The 23469-nt window shown below is 38.8% G+C and overlaps 1 protein-coding gene across 3 annotated transcripts in view; it reads left to right on the top strand.

The window, feature by feature from the left end:
- Positions 1 to 23469, top strand: part of BVES (blood vessel epicardial substance) — a 1268883-nt gene that overhangs the window by 369126 nt on the left and 876288 nt on the right. The gene's annotated exons all lie outside the window — the stretch shown is intronic.

Genomic DNA, 23469 nt, shown 5'->3' with positions numbered 1-23469 from the left:
ACATGTCCAGGACATAGGGTTAAATGTTTTGAATGCATCCAGTGGGGCCATGTGGCATATAGATGTCCATGGAGGTAAGGTGGAAAACAAAAGGTGGGAGAGCCAGTAAGTGGGAAGGACAAAATGCCAATAGTAGGTTGTCTTGAGACAACAGTGGTACCAAACTACCATCCTGCAGATGTCCTGATAGGGAATGATTTTGATGAGGCAGTACCATGTGTTTATGCAGTTACATGCAGTCAGGCTTGGAGTCAAGCATGTGGGTCTGGTAGCCTGGGGGAGACTCAGACAGACTGCATACTTGCAGCCAGGACTGGTAGGTGGTTACTTTAGGGATGGAGCTACCCTGTAGCAGTGACACTGAAGGTGAGCTACAGCTCCTTGTGAGTACTGATGTTTCCATGGACAGAGTGACTGCAAAGGTAGATGTGAGTAGTAGTACCCAGGCTGACAGTGAGGCACCACTGTCAGAGGATGCCAGACTTCCTGTGGAAGGACCTAGGATGGGGTACAAAAAGAGAGCTGAGACAGGCTCAGCTGTCAGACCCTACATTACAAGACCTTGGGCAGGTAGCTAGTGAGACACCTGATTCTCAAGGGAAGGAGACATCTGTATACTGGAACAAAGGGTTACTGTATAGAGAGTGGACCCTTGAGGGAGGGCTAGAAGGTGAGAGGATATAGACAGACAGTGCCTAGAGCCTACCATCTGGCACTTCTAGCCATAGCAAATGATATTCCCTTTGCAGGTCATACGGCCATAAAACATAGAAAGAGATGTATTATGCAGAACTTCTATTGGCCTGGAATTTCCAGAGATGTAACAGGGTACTGTAGGACCTGTGAGCAGTGCCAAAGGTATGCAAGACAGGAGACAAGGTGAAAGCTCCTTTGATGCTTTTTCCTGTGTTTGAGGAGCCATTTCAGAGGATAGCTATGGATATTATGGGGCTTCTGAGTACCTCAAGTTCCACAGGGAAAAAGTATATCTTAGTGGTAGTAGATTATGCTGCAAGATACCTTGAGGCAGTGGCTTTGTCCTCCATTGAGGCAGGAAAGGTGGCAATGCTTTGATAGAGTTTTCAGCAGGGTAGGTTTCCCAAAAGAAATACTGACTGACAGAGGTGCCAATTTCATGTCAGACCTGCTGGCTTGTCTGTGAAAGTACTGTTAGGTGAAGCACCTAAAGACCACCCACTACCATCCCAAGACTAATGGTCTTGTTGAGAGGTTAAACTCTACACTCAAGTCCATGCTATGGGCATTTGTAGACCAGTTTAAGAGGGATTGGGACAAATATTTGCCCTGTCTGTTGTTTGCTTACAGAGAGGTTCCCCAGGAATCCACAGGTTTTTCTCCCTTTGAAATGTTGTATGGGCAAAGGGTGAGAGAGCCTCTAGATTTAATTCATGATGAGTGGGAGGGTTAGTGTGAATCTCACAAGGAGTCTGTTGTGGCATATGTCCTAAACCTCAGGACAAGGCTCAGGGAACTCATGGGTTTGGCCCAGAAGAACCTGGCAGAAGCCCAACAACAGAAAGAGGTCTGGTATGACAGAAATTCTCGAGCTAGAGAGTATGCTGTAGGGCAGCAGGTAATGGTTCTCATTCCTGTCAGACACAACAAGCTGCAGGCAGCTTGGGGGGGACCCTACAAGGTGGTAAGGAAGGTCAGTGATGTTAACTACATGGTAGAACTACTAGGCAGGAGGCAGGGGCACAAATTGTACCATGTTAACATGAAACCTTACCATGATAGGGAGACCCTTGTGCTGAGTGTTTGCAGTGGACTGCACGAGGAGTCTGAGGGAGATCTGGTGACTGATCTCCTCAGTGAGGCTCAGACTGACACCTCAGTGGAAGGGGAAGCAATGTCCCAGCAGCTATCTCCTACCCAGATTCGAGAAATCCGAGCAGTGTTACAGGACCTTGGGGACATGTTCACTGGGAAACCAGGGAACATACACCTAGTGCAGCACCAGGTGGATACAGGACCCCAAAGGCCTATTAGGCAGGCCCCTTATAGGGTGCCTGAGAGAATCAAACAGACTCTGAGGGAGGAAATGCAGGAAATGTTGGAACTAGAGGTAATTCAGGAGTCCAACAGTCCCTGGGCCTCCCCAGTGGTGTTGGTGCCAAAGAAGGATGGCAGCACCAGGTACTGTGTGGACTACATGAAATTAAATAGCCACACAAAGTCAGATGCTTACCCCATGCCTAGGACAAATGAGGCCCTAGAGCAGCTGGGTGGGGCTAAGTATCTTACCACCATTGATCTTACCAAGGGTTATTAACAGGTGCCCTTGACTCCTGGTGCTAGAGAGAGGTCAGCCTTTGTGACTCCTTTTGGCTTGTATGAGTTCATGAAGATGCCCTTTGGGATAAAAAATGCCCTGGTGACTTTCCAGGGGCTAGTAGATCAATTCCTAGCAGGAGCAGGAGATTTTGCCCTTGCTTACCTGGATGAAATTGCCATTTACAGCCTTTCCTTACAAGAGCACCTTCAGCATGTCAGGGAGGTGCTGGACAGACTACAGAGAGCAGGGTTGACCATTAAACCCAGCAAATGTCAGGTGGGTATGCCAGAGGTCTCCTACCTGGGACATAGGCTGAGGAGTGGTAAGATCAGGCCAGAACACACAGCCTTGCTAAGATCTGCTGCAGCTCCTGGAAGGCATAAAATAATTTGAAACCTTCCCCATTCCAGAGTAGCAATTATTTCACCCCAAAGACAATGCAGAAAGCTTCCTAGAAAAGACTTCTTGTCTCTGGCTGCATTGAGAACTGTAAGATACAATCCTTATGGCCTAAGCCAGGTCATAAGATCATAAGAAGTTACTAGGCTATTGGCCCTGAGGCCATATAAGCCTAGCCAAGAGTTTAGCCCTTGTATAGACAAGTCAGCACCTGATGACCCTGTCCAGCAGGGACATGGGTGGAATCCCAGGGATGTAGTTTCTGTTTCCTATCCAGTTATCCAGGTTGCACTTAAAAAAGGGGTAAAGAGGTATGGTACTTGACATGCAGAAGGAGTCTATTCCACAGATGGGGAGTCTCTGGGACACAAATCTGTCCCACCAACAAGTCCTATTGATGTCACAGACCAGTTGGGCTGCTTGTGTGGGTTAATTGAGTGGAGCTTGACATGCGGTTATGCAGCAGTCCCATCAAGGCAGGGTCTGAGATCGACTTGTATGCCAGACAGAGGTTACCTTTGAGGAGTCTGCATGAAACTGAATAGAGGGATAGGGCTTTTAGCCTATCTGTGTATGGTAGATTTTTGAGGCCCTGCATTGTCCTGGTGAGGAACCTCTGTGGTCTCTCCAGCTGCTGCATATGCTTTACAAGGTACATGCCGAATGGGGCATTGTATTCAATAATGGGCTTTATAAGGGAAGAGTACAGGGATGTTATGACCTCTTTTTCCCTGGATGAGATGCTCTTACTTATGAGGTGGGCCATGTAGAAAGCTTTCCAGACAATGGAAGCAACATGTTGGTTAAAAGTCAGGTTGCTATCAACCTAGGTGCCCAAATCCCTCATAAATGATTACATGCTTAGGAAGTTATTAATGTGATAATTTGTAGGGACATCACTCTCCCAAAAGGGGATGATGATACATTTTTTTGGTGTTCAGCTTGAGGCCATGTTTCTGGTTCCAGTCATTTGTTTGGGCGAGACCCTCTTGGAGGATGTCCACATCACTAGGGGAATTGATGACAGGGCCCAGCTTGCAGTCACCTGCAAACCTGGTCAGTCATAGCTCACTGGTTTTGGCCTGCAACTCAGAAAAGTATATCCTAAATAACAGAGGCCCCAAGACCAAACCTTGGGGTGTGCCACTCATTACAGATCTACTGCTTGAGGTGGCATCCCCTATTTTGACTAGATGGGTTCTATCAGTGAACCAGTTAGCTACCCATCTGGTACCATACGGATTGATGCCTAGTTGAGAGAGTTTATCTATTCTGCCCGAGAGGGGAATAGTGTTGAAGACTTTGGCCAGGTCAAAGTAGGTGGTGTGCATCGTCTTCTCCTCGTCCATGGCTTTTGATGCACTGTCTCAAAGAATTCAACTAAATTTAATAGATATGACCTTCCCTTGATGAATCCAAACTGTATGGGATCAAGTGTTTCGAGATTGCCAATGTCCTTGCTGTTGAGGTCCATGATAATCTGGTCCATGGCCTTGTAGATCAGGCTAGTTTGGCTGAGAGGTCTATAATTCCCAGGATCAGTGGATGCTCCACCTTTGTGCAAAGGGAATGACAGTGGCTGTCCTCCACTAATTTAATTTCAAACTATTCTCAAAGTTAGGTAGATTGAGATTAACCTCTTCTCTTCCAGTATCCTCTGTTAAATCATATACATTTAAACAGTTACAATAATAGACATATATTTATTTTTCTGTCCAGCAGGGCATACTGTTGGTACATTTTTAATACAAGCAGCTTTGCAAATACAGTTTTCAACACAAGCATCTGTTCAAATCAGTTTTATATACAAGTGATGTATAATTCTTTACAAAATTCCAGATAGCTGTGCTGGCATATGGTACACATCCACTGCCCTACTTCTCCTTGCATAGCTGACAACACCTGACATTGTCATAGTGCAAGCGTGTTATTGTGTCAAAGTTTGTGCTGCTGACCTTTTGCAGTTGCTGTTTAGAAGGTCAACGTATAGGGTACTCGACTAATGTCCATATATATATATATATATATATATATATATATATATAAGTCTACTACCGTAGATCGAAATTACACTATTTCGAAATATGATAGCTGTGTCCCACTAACACGAAAGTGCACTTAAACGAAAGTGCACTTTTGCGAAAGTCACTAAGTCGAATGGGACATTTCCTGGACTGTGGTGCAGTAGTGACGAACCTTAGGGTTAGGGCTTGGGTTAAGGATAGTAGATAGCTAGTAGGGCTATCCACTATCCTTAACCCAAGCCCTAACCCTAAGGTCCGTGACTACTGCACCATAGTACAGGAAATAGGTCTGTAACTACTGCTCAGTGGAGGAAATACAATTTCCTGCACTGTGGTGCAGTAGTCATGGACCTTATGGTTAGGGCTTGGGTTAAGGATAGTGGATAGCCCTACTAGCTATCCACTATCCATTACCCAAGCCTTAACCCTTCGTTCATTCTAGTGACTTTCGCGAAAGTGCACTTTCGTTGAAGTGCACTTTCGCGTTAGTGGGACACTACTATCGTATTTCAAAATAGTGTAATTTCGATCTACGGTAGTAGATCCATATGTATATATATATATATATATATTGATTGACATTCCGAAAGACCGACATCCTGAAATAGCACTATTTACCTACCTGTAAACACAGTAAAAATGTGCCCCCCTGCACCCCCCCACACCCCCTGCTACTTAAATATTCTCACTCCGAGATCACACTACAGTGCAGGAAAGGGAAATCTCCCAGTTCCGCACTGTAGCGGGATCTCCACTATCATTTGTCGGCCTTTCAAATGTTCGCTCATATGGTGTCGACCATATGAGTTTCGAACATTTGAAAGTCAATACAAAGCCCCATAAGTAAAAATGAATATGTCATTATGACACAAATGGCAATTCCTAAGGATAGAGGATGGAGATGGCAATGCATTTTGGACTATATAGCATCTAATACAGCTTTTGGCTAGGTGTTCCATCTGTCAATGCCAAGTCACCACATAAAATATTACGCCAAATGATTTTATTTTACCATTCCTACATGCTAATCATGCATGATAATCATCTATTCATCAATCCTTTCATTTTCTAAACCACTTGTCTCAGTGAAATTATAAAGGTAACAAGCTGAGTGAGACTGAGCAGACTTCTCTATACCCAGAAATAGTCTTATAAGAAAGTAACAAAAATTACATTTTCAGATAGAGCAAGTATGCTTCTGCCTATTTATGTTGATTGTGAAGTTAAGGAACAAATGTCATGCTTTTCAAGATTAAATAATTGGATGATCTAATCCATATTTTTGTATGAGAGGTTATAATGAACAAGCAGTAATAGAACCTAAAGCCTCTATTATACTGGACTGTCAAATAACTGGTAAACCTATATTTTCAGACATGGTGGTAGACAAACAAAAAATTCTAATAATAACATCCTAGACTGACATCAACATGTAACGGGCAAACTGCCATGGTGCAGAACATCATGAAAAGACATTGACATATTTTAAAGACTGTAGACAGAACTTACTAGCTTCTGAAAACACTGTTTAAGTAAACCGTGAAACTGAAAATTAAGACTTTAAGACCTTATCACAAAGAATGCAAGTTAAGATATATGACTGATCTGGAAAGCTTTGTTTTTTGTGAAATATTCCTATGGGCTGGGCTACAAATTTAGTTTTTTTAAACAGATGTCTTTTTTGTCACTCTGCTGAAAAAGTTCTCTTTGATCTCTTATTTTCAATGCTGACTCTTTTTTAAGAGACTGCATGATAAAAAATGTAAAAGAAAAAAAAACATGAACATATCCCTAAAAGGCATTAACCAGACAGAGTATGGTTATGGACTCTTTAGAAATGTTTTAGTGAAGTTTCTTAAGGCCTCTCAGTTACAAATGAATAAAGACAGATCACATAGCAGTGTATAGCCCCAATCAGAAAAAAAAGTACTTACTTGTGTGATGGTTAACAGCATAACAGGGTCTGCAGAGTAGCCCTTATTGCCAGACCATTTACTACTTAGATATTTTAAGTTTAAATATTTTTTAGATAACAACTGGTCTGCTCATGATCTTGAATCTACAATAGCTGATGCAGCAAAGCTCTGTTACACAAAGCAGGGCTGTCATCAGATAAACCAGGTGATAGACTTCACAATCTGTGCCCTATGGCTTGTTAAATACAGAATATTGAGGTACATGGGCATCAGTCTTGAATTTTTGCAGTCAGTGTTATTATTTGTTCTTATCCAGTACTGACTCTACTACAAAGTACTCAGCAGTGAATAAAGCTTTTATTAGCACCTGTGAAAAGCAGACAGACATAAGGGCTAACCTGCAAGACAGCTCAAGTGGTAAACACCTGTAGGAAATATGTAGGTCACCCAGATACTCTCACATCGGGAAATACAATTAGATGGTAGATATGAAATCTCAGTATATCAGTGAAAACCCAGTGTTTAAAGTTGAATCACTGCTCACCTTGTAATTCCTTAGAAAGTGCTTAATGACAATCTATGTAAACCAGCTGCATCAAAGTCACTAATGCAGTATCCATTTGAAGCTTAATTAAAGTCTGCAATACGTTTCTCAGATGTAGAAATACATTTGGCTGTTTACCATAGTTACAAATTCAAGCTATTAACACTTAAGGGTGTAGAAAAGATGACCAAAAACAAATGTCAACTTTTCTGGCAAATAATGCTTCATATTTCAAAAAGCTGCTCATTAAACAAAGTACAAGGCTTCATCTGATCTGCAGCAGTTCTTGTCTACTATTTAAAAGCACTGTTGTCTAAGTGAGGCAGCAAAACAGTTTTGATTTCAGCAAAAGTAACATACACAGTATCACGACATCATATCTAAAATCACATGGGCACCAGCATTTCTTTTAAGACATTTTTAAACTAATAAGGCTTGAATCATTGATACCCATCAAAGCAATGTTTATTTCACTTGAAGTAAGCATTTACTATGTGCACAGAGTATTTTAAAAGAAAAACAACGTCATGTGATACTCCTTTTCTTTTTCCTTGGACAATGTGGATAGTGGGCCAAGCTGGAGAGCCACAAAGCTGGTGAAGGCCAAACTGGGATTCAACAGGAATCCTCATCATTATCAGAGTGTTCCAAGCTAGCATTCTACTCGACGTTCATGTGCCATGCACACACCTCCCAAGTCCCCTTTCCTCGCTCTACGCAGATTCCTGGGATATCTCAGAAATATCAGTTCAGGGCAAGCACTAGCTCTGTTGCTGAATTATCTACAAGGAACAGCACAACAGGGATGAAAAGTTGTGGACATTTTTCATCATGTATAAAGCACTCAGGCAGGAAGTGCACCTAAATATCTCCCATACCTTATTTAAGCAAGAAGTAAAGCATTTTACTAAGTGTGGCACAATGTAACCAGATGGCTTTAAACTATGAGTTACTCATTAGGTAGTTAAAATGGTGTTTTCTGTTAAACTTACAAGATCCACATGGTGACAATTATTTCAAGCTCTTCCATTCATACTATAGCTCTGATAATGATTTCACTCTCACTGTTTGACTTTCTTGTCAGATTGGACAACAGTTTTCTTATTTGAAGTAATTGATAGAAAATACCCCCCCCCCCCCAGTTTGACCTAAATGAGTTGTCTTGGAAAGCAGCATACGCACCAACAGTGATTGGAGGAATGGAATTTATACACTTTGGCTGGAAAACATATTTTATGTTAGTAGGATTTTTTTAAAATAATCTCTTTATTGACATTTCTTAAATAACATTTCCATTGAGTTCAATACCAAGGACAAACATATCAGACCAGAAAACAAAAATAATTAGATAAAAGTGTTAAGTGCAATGAAATGTAATAGAGTGACAGGATGGTGTTATCACATATGATTAGCAAAAAAGTTGAAGAAAATATTAAATTATTCAATAAACTATATACATATATGCATATGCACTTCTTGCCAGTAAAACACAGCCACTATAATGATATTGTAGGTGTACTTGGTATGTAATTATTTCTATTGGGGAAGAATAAAATTAGACTGGATTATAACAAGTATCCCAAAAGTGTATTGATTATAAGTAAATGATGGAGGGGAGAGGTGTTGGGGATGGAGTGTAGAGAAAAAATTCAGTTTTATTCCTTAATAATTGGACATTGGCAGGAGTCAGTGGGTGTTATCTCAGTATATGATCCATTAGCAAATTCTTAAATTCAGAAAAATGTTTCTTTTGTTTTTGGGTATGCATTAAAAATCTGTGTGCTACTATGTATCTAATAGTTATTTGTCTGAATTCATTCTAAGACATCTGAGGTATGTAATTTCCAGTACACTGTAATATAATACTTTATAAGTGTGAATAGTGTAATTAATATCTGTTATTGCTGTTTCTTTAGCCTCACATGGGGAACACATAATAGGGCAAATTTCCAGGATAATGTAGATTTCTCATATCCCGTTTTGCTTAATCTGACTTTGAGTAAACACCGTAATTTGTATGAGCATTTACAGCTTCAGAATTTATAAAGTAGGTCAGCATTCTAGCTATCACAATGTGGACATGGGGGGATGAAGTAGGTTTAAATTTGTTTATTTTTGTTGAGGTAAGGTACGCATTTTTTATTATCATGAACTGAGTGTAGCTCAGTTTTCTGAAGGGAATATATTTTGTTGTCATTTGAACAGATTGAGTCATTTGTTCATTAGAAATTAGTGGACCTATGCCATACCAGTATTTTGAGAAACGTATCTCTTCTTGGTACCTTATTGACATTATTAGTTTGTATGAGCAGGATGTCATTTTCTTTCAGTGTTAGTTGAGACCAGAGTGTTTTGACTAAACTTATGTCCCTCTGTGGGATTATTTAGTATACTGGCTCACATATCTCTGATTTGTCTTAGCATAATTAGGTATTGTTTAGGTAAGTTCAAAGTTGTTCTCAGCTCTGTGAGGGATTGATTCCTATATGAATAAAGGTCTAACACAAGCAAGGGGTATGGTTTTAAGTTTAACATTTTATCATTAATCTTAAGATTAGGATTCATGTGCAGAGGTTGCATTATAAGAAAGGCATTAAATAAATTCAATGAGTTGATAAGTTTTTGCAGTGTCTTTATTTTGTCTCCAATTGTTTTATGTAACTTTATGTTCTTCAAACTATTTTTGTCCAAGAAAGGGAGAGCCTGGGGATTTATGTTTAATGATTTAACATAGTTATAGTACAGGGTTATCCAAGTAGAAGACCATATTTTTTTGCTTGGATTATATTCAGATATTGCCAGTACCCTGTTGACTCTTATTATGTCATAGTATAGTTTAAAGTCTGGGAGAGCTAAGCCTCCTTTTTCTTTAGGGAGAATCAGTTTTTTTTATATGCAACTCTAACAGATTTAGGATACCATACAAACTTGAAGAGAGAAGAGTGTAATTTATGGAAGAAGTTAGCTTGTATTGGTATGCCAGTAGCATTGAAAGGGTATAACATTCTGGGTAGAATGTCCATTTTGATAATAGCAACCCTGGTTAATACAGATAAATGATTTTTTTCCCATCTATGTAGGTCCTGTTATATTGTTGACCATAGGTTTGTTACATTGCTTTGGTACACCAATGATGGGTCTTGGTGAAAAATAATTCCAAGGTATTTCATAGTGTGTTTAAATTTAATTTCTATGGGCAATGTGTATATTGTTAGTTTGGAGGATAGATTGGCAGGAAATACTAGTGATTTTTCTGGGTTTATTTTATAATTAGAGAATTTTGAGTAGTCGCTTATAGATGTTAAGATTTTCTCGATATCAGAGCTCGGTATTGTAAAATATAGATTCAGGTCATCTGTGGAGGCTGTAAAAGGAATCATTATATTATATAAATTTGGTATTTGTTGATAGGTCTTTTTGTGTAATAAGTAGAAATAATGGTTCTATATGCAAATTGAAGAGATATATTGGCAGAGGGCATCCTTGTCTAGCTCCATTTTTCATATCTATTCTAGAAGAGAACCTTTTATTAACCTGTAGTATAGTATGTGCTTTGGAGTATAATACTTTAATGAATGTTATAAATTCTGGGGGAATGTTGAAATATGGTAGTATTGAAAATAAGAATTTTTGATTGATTCTGTCAAAAGCATTAGATGCATCTATTACCAGAGCAAAAAGCGAGGAGTTTTTCTGACTAGACAAGGTAATCATAGCATCCAGTGTTATAGTGTTGTCATAGGTTTGTCTTTGTTGAATAAAACCAGACTGATAAGGTGAAATGATGCCAGTTATCACTGTTTTTAATCCGTTGGCTAACATGGAGGCAAATACCTTTATGTCTACATTGATTCGAGATATGGGTCTGTAGTTTTCCAGATTTTTAGGGTTAGCTTTGTCTTTAAGAACAAATATTGTTTTTGATGCATTTAGATGCTGATCAGTAATATTATTAATAATAAGGTAGTTATAAAGATTTAGTAATATTTTAGGAGTTGTTAGAGTCAAAGCTTTATAAAATTCCGATGTGAATCCATCACCTTGGGGATTTATTTGACTTAAGATTTTTAATGGCTGTAATTGCTTCTTGTAGTGTGATGGGAGATGAGAGATGTTATCAGGATTTTAAACTCGCATAGAATGATTTCACTTCTCTAGACTGACTTGGCTTCAGTTTGAATGGACAACATAATTTACGATGACATTGATAAATAGACAGGATTTTAAACTTGCATATCAACTTTCTTCATCCTGACTGGACAACAGCATCTGTGTCAGCACAGCTTGATGAAAAGCTGAGTCTGAGGAACTAGTCCATCTTATTGTAGTTACTTGATATTGGAATATAATAAAGTTTGTCTTTTAGCTTATTTGGAAATGGCTTTTCCTTGTTTTTTTTTTTTTTTTTGGAAACTCAGTTTACTGTCTATTTAAAGCTGATGACTTTATTTTTGCCTTTGAAGGAATCTGAAATAAGCAATAAATAATTAGACTATTGAAGGTGTAAAGTTCAGAAGTCTTGCTATTAGTAATGGTACTGTGATGATGTGCACCTTTAGCTCACAGTGGGTGTGGCTTGAGTCTTTAAAATGAAGTTATCACCTTACAGATCTAACAAATACTCATTGGCAAAGGTCAAATATACTCATGTTTGCCATCAGGTATGCTTCAAGATAAAATGTTCTGATACCTTGTATGTAGCATGGTTTGGGAATTATTAATGCAAATATAAACAAGCAGTATTTGATGCCTAGAGTTGCAGTAGGAGATAACTGCAGAAACGCCTGAAGGCGCACTCAGCTGTAATGAGAATAAGGAAACATATGAATAACTAATTTAGGATCAGAGAAAGCTAAAATGGCCAGAGACTGCCTTACTGGGAGAAACAGCAATGGTCTGCTAGAAAAATAAGAAATGAAGTGTCACTGTAATTGCATGCAAATGTTTATATTTTTTAACAAGGAGAATTCGGTAAGCCAAAACTTATCAGAGTGCTACCATTTAATAAACAAATGGATTTCATCTAGGTAGATCATAGCACCACTAGAAAATCTGAAGACAGTTGTTTGTGACAAGTGACAAATGATAAATGCACTTTAACATCAGACTTGGCAAATATTCATTGCAGCTACTGTCTGGTGATGGATTTGGGAAGATTTTAACAGATGTTGTCCAACCATTGTGATACCAGACTGTAATTTACATTCATGAAAAGCAAAACAGGAGATGAATACTGGTGCTGACAGGCTATCAGGAATTACAGGTTTTGGTATCTCTCCCTCAAACGCTAACAATTTTTTTTCCAAGGGATGAATAATTTAGCAGTGAAGTTATAGTGAGAAGATTCTCTCACATGGAGGAAAGCCTAGTACCAGTTGTACATTTTGTGGGTTCCTATCATAAAAGTGAATCTATGGAAAGACAACATACATAACATCAACACAAAAGGTTGATCCACAAAATAAAGAAACTAACAACATATCGAAACAACCACAGTCTATGCAGGGAGGACATATACCAACTCCAAAACTACACTACAGTGAGGAAAGGGCAAAAAATTAATTCCTTGCTTTACTGTAATCTTGGGCAATTAATAATTGACAGTTGACTGATAAATGTGCAGATCAACATTTTTAAGTCAATGGATTGTGCTTTGCTGTTCTGTGTGCTCGATTTTTTGAATGGGACCCACATTTTATATACATATAGACACACACACTTTTTAAAAATTCTTTTTTCCAGTGTCCTGGCTTACATTACATTTGTTCTATCAATTGTGCTTCAAACCATTCTGTACTGAAGAATATTTCTTTGTTATTTAGCTTGTTGTTTTATTTCATTTGTAAGTATGCATGTTAGACAACTGTTTTGCCTCACCATACCCCCAGCTTCGCTTTATTTTTGAAGCATTTCTTTTGGTTATCATAGGATATTGGACCTGGTCATGACAGGAATACAGACACAGCACTAGGAGATTCATACATTTGAATGCACAATCCATCAAGTGGCATTAATGTCTGAGGAGCATTGTCTGTTTCAGTGCTGGTTAAAGTGGTGTCACTAACAGCAATACTTCTAGCTCAGATACCTTCCTACTTAATGTATGTTTGCATGTGTGCGCATTTGTGTGGGTGGGTGGCTGCGATTCTGTGTGTGTGTGTGTGTGTGTGTGTGTGTGTGTGTGTGTGTGTGTGTGTGTGTGTGTGTGTGTGAGTATTTTTGCCTGTGCACATATGTATCTTTGTTACTCAGTACACTCCACTAATGAGAAGTACCCACTACGTTTTTTTGCAATAATGTTGATTATTTAATATTTATGAATGTTTATGCCTGCTGCCTTTTTTAAATACTGTAACAGTCTCTGCCATTTAAATATGTGGCTGTTTGTTACACTTCATGTTAAGTAGTAACTGTAATGTGGGATTAAAAATGGATTTTTAAGTTGATTATTGTATCACTATAAAATGAAAATGTCTTACTGGTTAAATCACTCATAGTATGTTAAAACTTATCTAGCTGTACCAGTTTGCTTCAAATCTGTAAACATCTGTGTACATTTTCCCATAAACTCTTCTTCTGCTTCCTTTCTAAACTACTCAAGAAAGGCTGGGATTTTGTTCCAGTTCATATCTTTTAATCACATGATGCTCCTGCTCCAGCAAAATTAGCCAAGATGAGGCTCTTAGCTGGAATAACAAAGTCAATTGCCAGACAAATGACATAAGAGCACAGTGGTTTCTCTCATCACTAGTGATATACCAGCTCCCCTTTGCTGGAGATAGGTGAGGGATATCTTGCTATTATAATACTTCTAGTAATGACAGGCCGAGTGTAAAATAGTTTGAGAAGGAAGTAAAATACCATCTCTACAATGTGATGGTGGTCTCTAGAACTTTTTGCTTGGTTCTCAATCATGAGCAATGAGTCAGTTGCTAAGGTCAATGGAGGGAGGATAAAAAATGAAAACTCAACTAACAAGCCAGTAGACCTCCACAAAGTAAACACATTTAGTAGCACTGGTAAGATTAACAAATTCAGAAGGACCCCACCAAGATTAAGTAGGGTCAGAGTAAGAGGACCACTTCAGGACTTATAAAGTCAGGAAGGGCCAGCACAATTGGTCAACAAAACCTACATGTATTTTGTGATGATGTGAGGTATTGCCAGCTATGCAAGGAGAAGTAGGGCAGTGGATATGTAACATATGCCAGCACATCTAGCTGGAATTTTGTAAAGAATTACATGTCATTTGTATGTCAAACTGATTTGTAAAGATGCTTGTGTTGAAAAATGTATTTGTAAAGCTACTTGTGTTGAAAATGTACCAACAGTGTATCCTGCCAGACAGAAAAAGAAATATATATGTATTATTGGACTGTTTAAATGTTTATGTTTTAATAGAGGATACTGGTTGAGAAGAGGTTAATCTCAATTCACCTAACTTTTAAAATAGTTTGAAATCAAATTACATGGCTTAGGCCATAAAGATTGTATCTTACAGTTCTCAATGAAGCCAGAGAAAAAAAGTCTGTGGTAGGAAGCTTTCTACATTGTCTTTGGGGTGAATTAATTGCTACTCTGGAAGGGTAGAAGTTCAGAATTGCTTTATGACTTACAGGAGCTGCAGCAGATCTTAGCAAGGTTTTGTGTGTGTATTATTGACACATATCCTGACAGCTTCTAGCCAAGGGGGTAGCATGGGAACCAGAAGTCAGATGACCAGATGTATGTGATGTCATTCTGTAATCTATCGCTAAAAATGATATTTTAATATTAGGTGAGACTGAAGTCTCATGGTAGTTTGTTTTTGATACCTGACAGAAAAGAACCCCTCACCTACTTCATCCTGCCTTGCTCTAGTAAGTGACCAGGGAATAGTAATTCTTTAGATCAGTCAGGAAAATATAGTGAGCTTAGTTGAGTACTGCTTTTTTGTATCTGTGTGAATATATTCATCTGTGTTATTTTAATATTTCCTGTGATTTAAACTCTGGTGTTTATTGTAAATAGATATTTAATATTTTCATGGTCTTTTCTGATTTATTATTAAATATATTTAAACTTTTCATTGCGGCTGCTCTTTTAAAGAATATTTTAATCTCTTAAAGTACTTATACATATTTGGTGACAGCTCTATCCACTCCTGAAAACCTTGCTGTTGGTCAAACTACCATTTGTATTAATATTAGTTTTACTCAGTATAATTGGGTACCCTTGCAAGAGCCTTAGAGTAGCTGGCTTTGGAGTGTCTGGTGGTGGTGTAACTACCTTATAGTCTGGGCAGAATGGGGCATAGCTAGTAAATCTGTGCCAGCCTTTCCCAGGTGTGTGTGTGTGTGTGTGTGTGTGTGTGTGTGTGTGTGTGTGTGAAAATCAAATCTCAAAGAATATGTGTGTCAGCTGTTTAGAGCAGGGACATGAAGCACTGGTTTCACAGAGAGGGTGCTGGAGAACTTGGCTTGGACACTTCATGGAGGTCTCAACTCTATAGCTGTGCCAATGGGGAGTCTTTACTGGGGACCTGGAAGGAGACAGATAGAGAAATCCAGACCCTAGACTGAGTGTGGTCCCTGTGTGCTCCTATGGGAAAGTGTGCTTGAAGCAGACAGCAGCATCTGGAAATACTGGGTGTATCCATTTTTGTTCCATGTGAACATCCCTCTCCAGGGTCAATAGTGAGTATTCAGGCTCCTTGGTTACTGGTCCAAAGTGGGAATGTCACATATTTAAAAATTCATCCTACGGCAAAGTTAACAGAGACTAAGTAGATATCAGGAGAAATAGAAGGTGTTGATAGCATAATAAAAAGCACAATATGATTAAAGGTGCCCAAAGACCCATTAAAGGATTACCAGACTTCTGGACATACATGATTACTAGAATCAAGGCCCCAGAAGAAGTAAAACAGTCAAGGAATCCAGTAGAACCAATGAGTTTCAAGAACACACTATAGAATTAAAGGCATTTGAGTCTCCTAGTACAATTATCAGTCAGTGGACCTCAAAAGGATTAACAGAATCAAGATGTTCCAGCAAGGTTATCAGGGGAAAGGGATCACTTTAGATGAAGTATAGACTCTGTATGACCCAGGACAGGATTTTAGGAATCAGCTCCTTCTCTTTCAGCTTTAGCAGATTTAAGGGAGCCACAACAAATAATGGAGAGTGTGAGCTCTTAGCAGTATTATCTGGATTACTCAACAGGATTAACAAATATGGGTGGCACAACAGAAATTCTGGTGCCAGGTGACCCACAGCCGGAGTACATGAATTTGGAGAAACCAGGAGAATTAGAAGAGTCAGGGTCAGGGAACTTAACAGATGTAATGAAAACTAAAAACCTCATATCTTAATTGTTACCTGTGCACTTCCAATACGAAATTAAATTCTGATAGTGCAAGGTATGTGTACACACTTTAAAAGGCAATAACAGTGCTAAGTACTGAGGATCTTCATGAAATTGCATCCATCATGACCATCCAAATTAACTGTGGAGAGTCCTGCGCATCCTCTTTTTGATATGAAAAACCTTTAATGAAAATACCAGAATATCTCTGATTGGAAATGGCTACTTCAGCATGTGTCTCAATACACTACAGCTTTTACAGATGTTTAAAACTAGCTATAATCTTAGCCTATGATTCATGGCAAGCTCTTATCTATACTCTGGATAATAACAGTGATAATATAAATATCCATTTGTCAGCCTGGATGTTGTACTCGGGTCCAAATCTATGTTTAAATCTGGATACCATAGTTGGACATGCAGTCTTTTACTTCTTTCCTCACATACTTTTCCAGTAATTCAGCTAGGCCAGTGGCGGATTTAGGCGTGGGCACAGGGGTGCGTGCCGGCCTCTTTTTAGACTTTTTTTTTTTAAATGCTTGTCTTACAGAGAATCCTGTCAACAGCGTGCCTAAATACTGTTCATCGGAGATGTGTTTGGAGGTTGCAATCAGATGTCTTTTCTTTAAAATGATCCTCCAACTGCGTCTCCATTGTAATTTAGGCACGTTGGTGGCTGTGATAATGAGTAATTAGAAACTGTCTTTGCGTCAGACTCTGTTTCAGACAGTTTAAACCCAGACTCTGCTCTTCCACTCTTGGGGACTAATCTGCATTGAGGTAATTAATATTATTTGCTAATTTTCATTGAAGACAATTATTTTCAAGGCACCAAAGAAGCGGTACAGTTGAGAGAGTGCTGCATTTGGCATGCTTACAGCATAAATATATAACTCGCAGAAATGGCTTCATTCAGTTTTCTTTACACAGCACTTTCTGGCTTTAATTAGCGTTGAGTTCCATGTTACGTGACCAGTTATTGAATTTTGTTTATTGACGGCTGACTGCATCCTTTTGTGGAATACTTGTAGAAATATATAACCTTGATGGCTTGATGCATATTTACAATGCCCGTCTTGTGTTTTTGTTGCTGTTCCACATTGAAAGGAGTGGGGTTTGGTGCAGATGTATACTATACAACTGCAAGGAGGTATGCCAGGGCTATGGGGGTGGGGTGGCAAAAAAATGGAAAATTACTAGCTTCTTATCTGCGTGTATTTTATTACTTTTATTTATTTTCAAATTGAGGCTGGAGTGAAATGCAATAATATGAAGCGGTGTCAGTATAAAGCTGACATTTTTGTCTACTTTCTGTTATGTGACTGTCAATATCCCTGAATTGCCAGTTGCCACACATCACTCAGCTCTGCAATCAGGTTGTCTTTCACATTTATTAGTGTGGTGCATTCCCGGATTCTTTCTGTTTCATTGCCATGATAGAGAGCACTTGAGATTTAATGTTTTCACCCCCAAAAGCAATTTTGGAGGACCTCTGCCTTGAGTACACAGACACATACAAGCTATCAGACTGTTATCATCATGACTGATAATACAGTCCTACTCCCAAAGCATAGCACGATAACTATCTAATAATGCCTGACATGTCTCAGATGTCCCTGATTTTGACTCCAGATGTTCTGCTCCATTTTAAATCATCTTTTTTAAGAAGATAAAAGTAGCTAAGTCGGCTCACACACATTAGTACAGTAAAGTAAATGCATGCATATTCATGTCCTCTCATCTACATCAATAATGCCAGCATTTTAAATAGTTCCTGGTTATTTTATACATGCCTCTCATTCAGTAGAAAACAGGGTGGGTGGTGGGAGCAATCACACTCTAATGACGAAGTAAACACAACGCAGAGAAAAATTCATTCTGTGTAGTCACCACGTTTGTAACTAAATATGATTTGGGGAACTGTATTACACTGTGTATAGCAAAAATCACCAGAAACTCTTCTGAACGTTTCGTTTTGAATTTTCCTCAAGCCTCTACTTTGACAAAGAAGTTTGCATTTGGAGGACTCATGAAGTTAGCATGGCAGCAGAGCTCATCCAGGTAAACTAATGCTCCTTTTAACTAAGGGTTTTTTTGTAGTAAAAAGAATAATAATGGATGGAAGAAGCAAACACCTGGAATTTCAAAACAGTAGCGAAAAAACAGAGACACTGTGTTCCAAACTGCACCAGCCTTCTTTAGCACACAGCACATAAACAACATGTTTGTAGCCCCTCTTATCGCTGTGCTTTCCATTAGAGAATCATCCAGTGACTCGGGGCTAATGCATAACACAAAACGACCACTCGACTAATGATAGCGAGTAGAGTTGTTTTTATATTTATTTTTTTCTATCATATTAAGATGTTTCAGATAGAATTTTTTTCTGCAACAATTAGAAGAAAGTCAGAAAACATTTTAAAACTGCATGACGTGTCATTTTCATGACGCTGCAGGACACAGCTGCCCCAGTAGTGACTGTCCTGGGAAAAGTGGAGGGGATGGCAACCTTAATCATAGAGAAGGCTGCACAGGGTTCATGTTTTGGTCCATGTAGGATGGGGCATATTGATAAAAATACTAGCAAATTGTTCCTGGCCATTAGACTTGGTGAGGAGCATTACCATAACTTTTTCGGAAGTTGTGGGGATTTAGGTGGTAAAAGTGTTTTCTTCCTGTGTTTGTCAAATGTTCATTTGTGTGTGTGTGTGTGTGTGTGTGTATTGGAGGGTTTGCTCTAGAAATGAATTATAAGCGGTTCTGTTCATTACAAAACAGGCAACACGAGTTACAACAGTAATGGAAATGTTTACTATTTAAATGCATTTAATTGCCTGAGTTTATATTTCATTCTGTTGGGCTTTGTGCATTTTCTGCATTTATTATATTCGTGTGTTTTGCGAAGATTTGGAACATGGGCAAAGCCTCCTAAGCATGATTTTGCCCTGCTGCCCACTAGAGACGAACCGGTTTTCCCATCTGTAAGTTATGGTCAGACCTGGGCTGGGGTAGATGGAGTAGTAGTAGGCATGATGAGTCCAAATCACTGCATTTCTATACCATACTATTTGCCCAAGAATTCTGGATAAAGTAAACATAATGGGAAGGGCGGATAAAGACCCCCCCAAATCAGTGACAGTTTTTACTCATTACTCTAATTCACTTACAAGTTCATAGAATAAAGATTTTGCATGAACATGACATTTTTCTGAACAATAAGAAGATATATGAAACCCTAATGTCTGGCAGTGGCACTGTTGACTAACTGTAATACTCAAGTTACTTACCGAACTACATAAGTAAACAAACAAATGACGAACGGGGCAAAAAATATTTAGCAAAATCAGGAACAATTGAGAGGTATGCTCCATACCCAGGAAAAAGATAACAAAGAATGGGCTTCTGCAAGTTAAGGGGACAATTGTGGGGACCGGAGTGGAATGCGCCTGTGGGGCTTCGTTATAAACTAATGCAATGATCTGGTGGTACCTCACTGGCATTGAAATATAGACCCCCATTCTAGTTATGTGAGGAAGTTCCCTGTGTTAGTATTGCCCAGATAATACTACAAGTAGATCAGTTTGCTCCTGTCTGGCAAAACCTCCCAATTTCTTAGCGCAAGAATTCTGGACAAAGCCTGCAATAATGGGGGGGGGGTGCACAGACCAAAATTATGAGGCAAAAATCTAGACAGTCTGTGAGCATCTGGACAATTGAAGGCTATAATCTAAACATTCTCTGCACTTTGGATAATGAAGCTTCAAAGAGATGCCCCAAATGTACACATTTGTTTAGAGAATGTCTAGCTACACCCACACTGAGAATGCATGCCAGTGAAGTCTGATTTATTATAAAGGATACCTTTGCTGTACGCATTACATTTTTTAGTACTTCTCTTTCCCTTTCATCTTCAAGGCATTGCTAAAACTTGTGTGCTCTCTAGTGAGACAAGTGCGGGAAAATCTAATGCTGTAAAATTAACTTATTTTAGTATTTAACATAGTCTGCATGTGTGTGTGTAATTTCATACCTCTCAACTGTCCAGATTTTCCCAGAATGTCCAGATTTCTGCTTTATATTTTTGGTCTGTTCCCCATAAAATTTGTGTTTTTCTGGATTTTTCTAATAAATCAGTGAGGACTGGCTTCACTAAAGAGTGACAGACATTTGAGTTTTAGACTTCATATCCTTCAGAAAATGAATGCTAATGCAAGACATTTTATTCTAATCTAGCAACTTTCTAAGTTTATAAGAGCAATATTTAAAATTTGTCCTTATTTTTTGGGTCTTTGTCCCCAATTACTTTTGACTTTGTATAATTTTTTTGTGCTAAGAGGCTGAGAGCTATGGTATGCACGTTTTGCCAGGTTTTTATTTTGAGTTGGTACAGTAAAATGAAAGGTGATGGCCCTGCGCTCTTTGATCAGAATGCGGTTATGTGTATGTCTGGGGTGGGGGACTTGATGGGTACGTTCTGATGATTTGACTATCCTGTTCCAGTTTGAACTAACTTTTGTTGTGCTCCTTTACTAGTCTGTGCACATTATGTCCCGTATATTGCTGCAGATTATACTAAATAATAATAAATAAAATTATTAGTAATTTGCACAAAGCACTGTTGAGGCTAAGGAGTACCCCCAGAAGGAAGGACAGGAGCAACCAATAAACTAGGTGTCCTTTAATATGTTACCTTCGGTGCAGAATTCTACTGGGATATTATTATCTTTGTTGTTGGTAGAAGGCACTTTATCTTTTACCTATTTCTAATACCACACCCACAGCAAAATCATGTGCAACTGAATTTAAAGTGGTCTTTCCACACGTGATGTCAGACCTTCTTAAGGTAATCTTTTCACAACCACCAAACCCAGTGTCTCATTTTACCGCTTTCACCCAGTAGTCAACTAACCAGACTGCACCCCTCCCTTTGCAAATTAGTCTGGGCAGAATGGGGCATAGCTAGTAAATCTGTGCCAGCCTTTCCCATGTGTGTGTGTGTGTGTGTGTGTGTGTGTGTGTGAAAATCAAATCTCAAAGAATATGTGTGTCAGCTGTTTAGAGCAGGGACATGAAACATTGGGTTCACAGAGAGGGTGCTGGAGAACTTGGCTTGGACACTTCATGGAGGTCTCAACTCTATAGCTGTGCCAGTGGGGAGTCTTTACTGGGGACTAGAAGGAGACAGATAGAGAAATCCAGACCCCAGACTGAGTGTGGTCCCTGTGTGCTCCTATGGGAAAGTGTGCTTGAAGCAGACAGCAGCATCTGGAAATACTGGGTGTATCCATTTTTGTTCCATGTGAACATCGGCTCCTTGGTTACTGGCCCAAAGTGGGAATGTCACATATTTAAAAATTCATCCCACGGCAAAATTAACAGAGACAAAGTAGATATCAGGAGAAATAGAAGGTGTTGATAGCATAATAAAAAGCACAATATGATTAAAGGTGCCCAAAGACCCATTAAAGTATTACCAGACTTCTGGACATACATGATTACTAAAATCAGGGCCCCAGAAGAAGTAAAACAGTCATGGAATCCAGTATAACCAATGAGTTTCAGGAACACACTATAGAATTGAAGGCATTGGAGTCTCCTAGTACAATTACCAATCAGTGGACCTCAAAAGGATTAACAGAATCAAGATGTTCCAGCAAGATTATCAGGGGAAAGGGATCACTTTAGATGAAGTATAGACTCTGTATGACCCAGGACAGGATTTTAGGAATCAGCTCCTTTTCTTTCAGCTTTAACAGATTTAAGGGAGCCACAACAAATAATGGAGAGTGTGAGCTCTTAGCAGTATTATCTGGATTACTCAACAGGATTAACAAATATGGGTGATACAACAGAAATTATGGTGCCAGGTGACCCACAGCAGGAGTGCAGGAATTTGGGGAAACCGGGAGAATTAGATGAGTCAGGGTCAGGGAACTTAACAGATGTAATGAAAACTGAAAACCTCATATCTTAATTGTTACCTGTGCACTTCCAATATGCAATTAACTTTTGATAGCGCAAGGTATGTGTACACACTTTAAAAGGCAATAACAGTGCTAAGTACTGGGGATCTTCATGAAATTAAATACATCATGACCATCCAAATTAATTGCGGAGAGTCCTACACATCCTCTTTTTTATCTGAAAAACTTTTAATGAAAATACCAGAATATCTCTGATTGGAAATGGCTACTTCAGCATACCTCTCAATGCACTACAGCTTTTACAGATGTTTAAAACTAGCTATAATCTTAGCCTAGGATTCATGGCAATCTTTTATCTATATTATGGATAATAACAGTGATAATATAAATATCCATTTGTCAGCCTGGATGTTGTACTCGGGTTCAAATCTGTGTTTAAATCTGGATACCATAGTTGGACATGCAGTCTTTTACTTCTTCCCTCACATACTTTTCCAGTAATTCAGCTAGCGGCAAAATTGACTGTGAGGACACTACAGTCATACTTCAAGTAACCTCTGCTGTTTGTGGGTGGAGGGACCACAACAGCAAGCTTGGAAGAACTTGAGGTCACTTCTACACTGGGATGTTGACAAATTACTAACTTTTTATATACTAATAGGAAATAAACAGTTATAAACCACCTATATGCATCTTATACCTAGTTTAGCAGTATGAGAAAAAAACAAATATAACTGAAAAACAAATATCTCAAATTGTACCTCTCAACTTCTTTGCTCAAGAGTTCTGGACAAAGCCAAAAATAATGGAGGGACAATGACCCAATATCAAGTGACAATTTTTATATACTACTTTTAGTCACTTAATAAAGTTAATAGAACAGTAGGTTTTGCATTGTCTGACCAGTAAGAGTCTGAAACTATTTCTTACTCCTGTCATTACTGACTGACTGCAATCCTCAGTAATTTAACAGAAAGTCAAAAAAATTAGGAAGGACTGGTAACGAATATGAATCCAAATC

The sequence above is a fragment of the Protopterus annectens genome, chromosome 1.part0, assembly GCF_019279795.1.
Source record: "Protopterus annectens isolate FY-2018-M chromosome 1.part0, PAN1.0, whole genome shotgun sequence".
Classification (NCBI taxonomy): Eukaryota; Metazoa; Chordata; order Ceratodontiformes; family Protopteridae; genus Protopterus; species Protopterus annectens.
Note: the sequence above shows the minus strand (reverse complement) of the source record. Positions and strands in the feature narration are given on the sequence as shown.